The sequence below is a fragment of the Erinaceus europaeus genome, chromosome 7 (genome assembly GCF_950295315.1).
Source record: "Erinaceus europaeus chromosome 7, mEriEur2.1, whole genome shotgun sequence".
Classification (NCBI taxonomy): domain Eukaryota; kingdom Metazoa; phylum Chordata; class Mammalia; order Eulipotyphla; family Erinaceidae; genus Erinaceus; species Erinaceus europaeus.
The window spans coordinates 32,239,025-32,246,646 of NC_080168.1; positions in this window are offsets into that span (position 1 = coordinate 32,239,025).

The window sequence follows — 7,622 nt, forward strand, 5'->3', positions numbered from 1 at the left end:
AAGTAAAATAAAATACAAGCTGAAACAAAAGGAAAGTCAGAAAAGAACTAGAATCTGCCAATCAGTCTGTCTGCTACAACGAAGCGGATAATACAAGTCAAGGGAGAGGACAAAGGATTGGTTAGGCAGTTAACGTTTCACATCTGTTAGTGCTAACTAACATAGAAAAAGTTGTAACAAACATCTCAGCCATTTATTGAAACATTTGCTTCTTATACATGTTACATGTTTACAGATTTTGAAGTTTTGAGATTTGCATACTGGAGTTTATTAGGCTATTGTGCAGTGCACTAAAACACAAAACCTGAACAGAAGATGAACTACAACATAGTTGCAACTAAGACTTCAAGTCAGTTCTTTATTTTTTAATAGTTTTTTTTTAATATTTATTTATTCCCTTTTGTTACCCTTGTTGTTTTATTGTTGTAGTTATTATTGTTGACACCTGCAGACCTGCTTCACCTCTTGTGAAGCAACCTCCACCCCTACAGATAGGGACCTGGGGGCTCAAACCTGGGTCCTTAAGCCGGTCCTTGCGTTTAAATCGCTGCGCTACCGCTCGACTCCAAGTCAGTCCTGCCTGAACTCCTAAACTTGTATTCCTATTAGTGTCCTAAATTAAGGCAAATTGTGAGGTTTTTGTGTTTTTTTAATATTTATTTATTCTCTTATGTTGCCCTTGTTGTTTTATTGTTGTAGTTATTGTTATCATGATTGGATAGGACAGAGAGAAATGGAGAGAGGAGGGGAGGTAGAGATGGGGAGAGAAAAACAGACACCTGCAGAAGTGCTTCACCACTTGTGAAGCAACTCCGCTGCAGGTGGGGAGCCAGGGGCTCGAACCCAGACCCATCCTTGGGCTTTGCACCACGTGCGCTTAACCCGATGTGCTACTGCCCGACACCCAAATTGTGAGGTTTTTATACACCCACAATAACCAAGGATTCACACCCACCCACAGGGAATGTGGGTGATTCCTGAATGAGAGGGCTCAGAAATAAGACCCACTTGAGAACTATCAGCCATCAATATCTCTATCGATTGGAGAAGGAAGTACTTTAGTCTTTTTTTTTTAATGCTTATTAGATAGATACAAAGAGACATCGGGAGGGGAGGTGGGAAATGAAAGGATAGAGACACTTGGCAACACTGCTTCACTGCTTCTGAGGCTTCCCCGTGCATATGGGGACTGGGGACTTAAACTCGGGTCCTTGGTCATTGTCTACCAGGTGTGCCACTGCCTGACCCAAACTTCAGTCTTAAAACAGAGCTGAGCAACTCTACTCATTATTGTCAATGAAGTGCCCAGACTAAGAAGAAATTCACTAAGATACATGTTTTCAGTAGAATCAAGAAATGTTCCCCAATAAAGAAATTAAAAAAAAAAAGAAAAAAGAAATGTAATTACTAGTGTTGCAATGGAATCTTTAGTATTACTCGAGCCATTCAAGCACAGTCAGGGGCAATAGGTACCACTTCCACTCACTTAAAAAAAAGGGGGGCGGGGAGTCGGGCGGTAGCATAGTGGGTTAAGCTCACATGGCGCGAAGCATAAGGACCTGCTTATTGCATATAGATCCCGGTTTGAGGCCTCCCCTCCCCCCACCTACAGAGGAGTTGCTTCATAGGCGGTGAAGCAGGTCTGGAGGTGTCTTTCTCTCCCCCTCTCTGTCTTGCCCTCCTCTGGATTTCTCTCTGTCCTATCCAACGACAACAACAACAATAATAATGACCACAACAATGATAAAAGAACAAGGGCAGCAAAAGGGGGGCGGGGAAATGGTCTCCAGGAGGGAGTTGGGCGGTAGCGCAGCGCCTTAAGCGCACTTGGCGCAAAGTGCAATGACCCGCCTAAGGATCCAGATTTGAGCCCCGGCTCCCCACCTACAGGGGAGTCCCTTTACAAGCAGTGAAGTAAGTCTGCAGGTGCCTATCTTTCTCTTCCCTCCTCTCTCCATTTCTTTCTGTCCTATCCAAGAACGCCGACATCAATTATAACTACAACAATAAAACAAGGACAACAAAAGGGAATAAATAAGTAAATACTTTTAAAAAAGAAAGAAATGGTCTCCAGGAGCAGTGGATTCGTGGTGCAAGCACCAAGCCCTGGCAATAACCCTACAGGCAAAAAACAAACAAAAAAAAAGTAAAGAAAATAAAGCTAGAGAGACAGCATAATCATTATACAAAAGACTTTGATGTCTGAGCCTCAGAAGTCCCAGGTTCAATCCCTTGCACCCACACAGACTGGAGCTGGGCAGTGTTCTGGTATATGTATGCCCCCCACCCAGGGTGAGGGGTAGATAGCATAATGATTATGCAAAGAGACTCTCAGGCCTGAGATTCCAAAGTCCAAATCTCCTGCACCATCACCATAAGCCAGAGCTGAGCAGTGCTCTGGTGAATCAAACAAACAAAACCAAACAAACAAAAAAAACCCAGCACACCCAGTTTGGCATACATGGTACTAAATGCAAGGACCCATGCAAAAATCGAGCCCCCCACTCCCCACCTGCAGCAGGGTCACCTCACAAGCGGTGAAGCATGTCTGTAGGTGTCTTTCTCTCTCACTCTCTCCCCCTCCTCTCTCAATTTTTCTCTATCCTATCCAATGGAAAAAAAAAAAAAAAAGATTGCCAGGAGCAATGGATTTGTAACGCTGGCACCAAATCCCAGCAATAACCCTGGAGGTAAAAAAAAAAAAAAAAAAAAGAGAAAGAGAGAGAGAATATATATGAAAAGTAAATGAGTCTTTAAAAAGTCATTTTGAGTTTATAAAATAAAAACATCACATTTTAAGTCTACATATGCAATGGTTTTAAAGTAAGGAAATTACAGATTAAGAAAGAAGAGAGTAAATTTTGGAGTAGTAACATGTTTTTCAGGGACCTGAAATTGTACTTATCTCATATAGGGTGAAAGTTGTGAGAATGGGTATTACAGTAGCTTCAGCTGTTTTTGAAAGTATTTGTATAATTCTGCAAACAGATATATCTAGTGCACTTATTTGGAGGTCAGTCTGAAAGGCCAGATAAATATTTATCAAAAATTAGAATGTAAGGTCATGAGACAGTTTTGTTTTCTAACTTTAGTGCATTTCAAATACTTTAGTGCATCAGCTTTAGCATGTGGGACATTAGGAATGTGTTTAATAACTGGAAAAGTATTAAAAACCTATCAAGCCCTAATAGAATGGGCAGTAAGAAAAGACATTCATAATGATTTTTTCTTTCTAATCTTCAAGGCATGAATAAGTTTATGCAGAATCAGTTGTGTTTGTCAGGTTTTGTGTCTTTAATTAGGTGACTTTTAATTTCAGTGACTATTGAGTATTTTCTGGGTATGTGGCAGCCTATGCTACATGAACAATAAAATCTTGCCCTCTGCTACAATGTGAATGGAACTGGAGGGGATTGTGCTGAGTGAGATAACTCAGAAGGAAAAAGACAAATACCAGATGGTCTCACTTGTATGGAGTATATAAAGAAGCAAAGCAAGGGAACAAAAAAATCAAATGGGGCTGGGGGTAGATAGCATAATGGTTATGCAAAGAAACTCTCATGCCTGAGGCTCTGAAGTCCCAGGTTCAATCCCCTGTACCACCATAAGCAGAGATGAGCAGTGCTCTGGTGTTTCTCACTGTGTCTTTCTCTCTCTGCATCTCTCTAAAAAATAAAAATAAATAACCACAATGAGGCTACAACAACAAGGGCAACAAAAGGGGGGAAAATGGCCTCCAGGAGCGGTGGATTCATGGTGCAGGCACCTAGCCCAGCAATGACCCTGAAGGAAAAAAAATAAAAATAAAAATAAATAAATAAATAAAATACTTTTTAAAAAATACAAAACAATCAAATGAAAACTAACCCTTAGGTTCTGAGTGCAAAACTGAGATCACCACAAGGAGTTGGGGGGGGGGGAGGCATGGAGTAGGGAGGGTTTAGGATGGAGGATGGGGATTTAAAATGTGGAGTTGGTTCAATAGCCTTTGGTAGAGGACTGCTGTTATTTGATAGTGTGTGTGGTATAGTAACATACATCATGAAGAAATGTGAAATTGTCCCTCTAAGACATCCAGCCTTGTAAAATAATATTAACATATTTTTAAATAAATGAAAATAAAAGTAGTAGACATTGTTGGGTCTATTTTATTTTATTTTATTTGCCTCCAGGGTTATCATTGGGGCTTGGTGCCTGCACTACAAATCCACTGCTCCTGGAAGCTATTTTTTTCTGATTTGGTTGCTCTTGTTGTGCTTGTTGTGGTTGTTATCCTTATCATAGCTGTTGTTGTTGGGTAGGCCGGTCCTTGCGCTTTGTGCCACCTGCGCCTAACCCACTGTGCTACCATCCAACTCCCATTTTTATTTTATTTTTAAGAGATTTATTTTATGGGAGTCGGGCGGTAGCGCAGCAGGTTAAGTGCAGGTGATGCAAAAGCTCAGGAATCGGTGTAAGGATCTGGGTTCAAACCCCCCAGCTCCCCAACTGCAGGGGAGTTACTCCACAAGCATTGAAGCAGGTCTTCAGGTGTCAATGTTTCTCTCCCTCTCTCTGTCTTCTCCTCTCTCCATTTCTCTCTGTCCTATACAACAACAACATCAATAATAACTACAACAATAAAACAAGGGCAACAAAAGGGAATAAATAAAGAGATATTAAAAATATTTTAAAAGGGGAGTCAGGCGGTAGCACAGCGGGTTAAGTGCACATGGCGCAAAGCGCAAAGACCGGCTATGGATCCCGGTTCAAGCCCCTTGCTCCCCACCTATAGGGGCATCGCTTCACAGGAGGTGAAGCAGGTCTGTAGGTGTCTATCTTTCTCTCCCTCTCTCTGTCTTCCCCTCCTCTCTCCATTTCTCTCTGTCCTATCCAACAACGACGACAACAATAATAACTACAACAATAAAACAACTAGGGCAACAAAAGGGAATAAATAAATGTTAAATAAAAATATATATTTTAAAAGGAGAGATTTATTTTATTATTACATATGAGAGAGAGTTTCATATATGAGCTTGTGTGTATGTGTAGGAGAGAGGAATGGGGAAGGGAGAGAAGTCAGATTATCACTCTGGTACATGCAATACTGAGGATCAAACCAGGAAACCAGAAACCTCAGGCATGAAAGTGTGATTCTCTACCAGTGGAGCCATCTCCCTAGCTGCATAAGTAGCTTTATTAATTTTATTAATAATTTTTTAAAGAATTTATTTATTTATTCATGAGAAAAATAGGAGGAGAGAAAGAACCAGTTATCACTCTGGTACATGTGCTGCCGGGGATTGAACTCAGGACCTCATGGTTGATAATCCAATGCTTTATCCACTGCGCCACCTCCCGGACCACATTAGCTTTGTTTTATTTTATTTTATTTAATTAATTTATTTATTTACTTTGTTTCCAGGATTATTGCTGGGGCTCTGTGACCGCATCAAGAATCCACTGCTCCTGGAGGCTATTTTTTCCCCTTTTGTTGCCCTTGTTGTAGTTATTATTATTGCTGTTGATGTCACTGTTGGACAGGACAGTGAGAAATGGAGAGAGGAGGGGAGACAGAGGGGGAGAGAAAGATAGACACCTGCAGACCTGCTTCACCGCCTGTGAAGTGACTCCCTGCAGGTGAGAAGCTGGGAGCTCCAACCTGGATCCTTACACTGGTCCTTCCACTCTGTGCCACATGCGCTCAACCCGCTGTGCTACCACTGGACCCCCAGTAGCTTTGTTTTTTTATTTTATTTTATTTTATTTTTTCCTCCAGGGTTATTGCTGGGCTCAGTGCCTGCAACATGAATCCACCGCTCCTGGAGGCCATTTTTTCCCCCCTTTTGTTGCCCTTGTTGTTGTGGTTATTATTATTACCATTGTTGATGTTGTTTGTTGTTGGATAGGACAGAGAGAAATGGAGAGAGGAGAGGAAGACAGAGAGGGGGTGAGAAAGACAGACACCTGCAGACCTGCTTCACCGCCTGTGAAGCGACTCCCCTGCAGGAGGGGAGCCGGGGGCTTGAACCGGTATCCTTACGCCGGTCCCTGCGCTTTGCGCCACATGCGCTTATCCCACTGTGCCACCGCCCGACCCCCCTTCTTTTTCTTTCTATCTTTCTCTTTCTTTTTTCTTTTTGCCTCCAGGGTTATCGCTGGGGTTCAGGCCAGCACTACGAATCCATTACTCCTGGCAGCCATTATTTCCATTTTATTGGATAGGACAGAGAGAAATTGAGAGAGGAGGGGGAGACAGAGAGGGGAAGACAAAGTGAGGCACCTGAAGACCTGTTTTGCGGCTTCTGAAGTGTCCTCCCTGCAGGTAGGGAGGTGGGGGGGCTGGAACCAGATGCTTGCACATTTCCTTAGGCTCAGTACTACTGCACTTACTGGGTGCACCACTACTCAGCCCCCTTGTTACATTTTCTTTCTCTTTTTCTCTTCCCCTCTTTTTCTAAATTGCAATAAAATAAAATAAAAGTCACATCTATAAGGAGAAAATAAGTTGTTTTTTTTTTTTTTCCTCCAGGGTTATTGCTGGGCTCGATGCCTGCACCATGAATCCACCGCTCCTGGAGGCCATTTTCCCCCCTTTTGTTGCCCTTGTTGTTGTGGTTATTATTATTACCATTGTTGATGTTGTTTGTTGTTGGGTAGGACAGAGAGAAATGGAGAGAGGAGAGGAAGACAGAGAGGGGGCGAGAAAGACAGACACCTGCAGACCTGCTTTACCGCCTGTGAAGCGACTCCCCTGCAGGTGGGGAGCCGGGGGCTTGAACTGGGATCCTTATGCCAGTCCTTGCGCTTTGCACTACGTGCGCTTAACCCACTGCGCCACCGCCCGACCCCCCGAGAAAATAAGTTTTATTTTCAAAGTAAAAATGAAGCTATCCCGGAGAAGGCCAGCATAACAAATTCACTTGGATAATGACTATGTTACCACATGCATGACTCAGATTTGAACCTGGCCCTCACCACACTGGAGAAAGCTTCAGTACTGTGATCTCTTTTACTCTTTCTCTGTCTCTTTGACTCTGTGTCTCTATATGTAGTTGAAAAGGTCATCCTGGAAAATAAAGCCCTGGCAGTGCCAATAAATTTTATTTATTCATTTATTTATTTACACCTTCAGGGTTACCGCTGGGGCTCAGTGCCTGCACTACAAATTCACTGCTCCTGGCAGCCATCTTTTTTCCATTGTTGTTGTTGCGGCTGCTGTTGTTGTTCAATAGGACAGAGAGAAATTGAGAGGCATGGGGGAAGAAAGAGAGAGAATGATAGACACCTGCAGACCTGCTTCACCAGGTTCAGTCCCCTGGTTCCCACCTGCAGAGAAAAAGCATCACAAGTGGTGAAGCAGGACTGTAGATGTCTCTCTCTCTATTTCTTCCTCCCCTCTCAATTTCTCTTTGTCTCTGTCCAATAATAGAAACATTTTTTGATTTTTTATATTTATTTATATTTATTCTCCCCTTTTTGTTGCCCTTTATTTTTTTTTTTGGCTAAAGAAAACTTTAATTTACCTAAATAGGATCAGTTAATTCTTATGTGTTTATTTTATTTCTTTTTTTTCTTTTTAATATTTTTTATTTATTTATTTATTTATTTAAGAAAGGGTTAATTAACAAAACCATAGG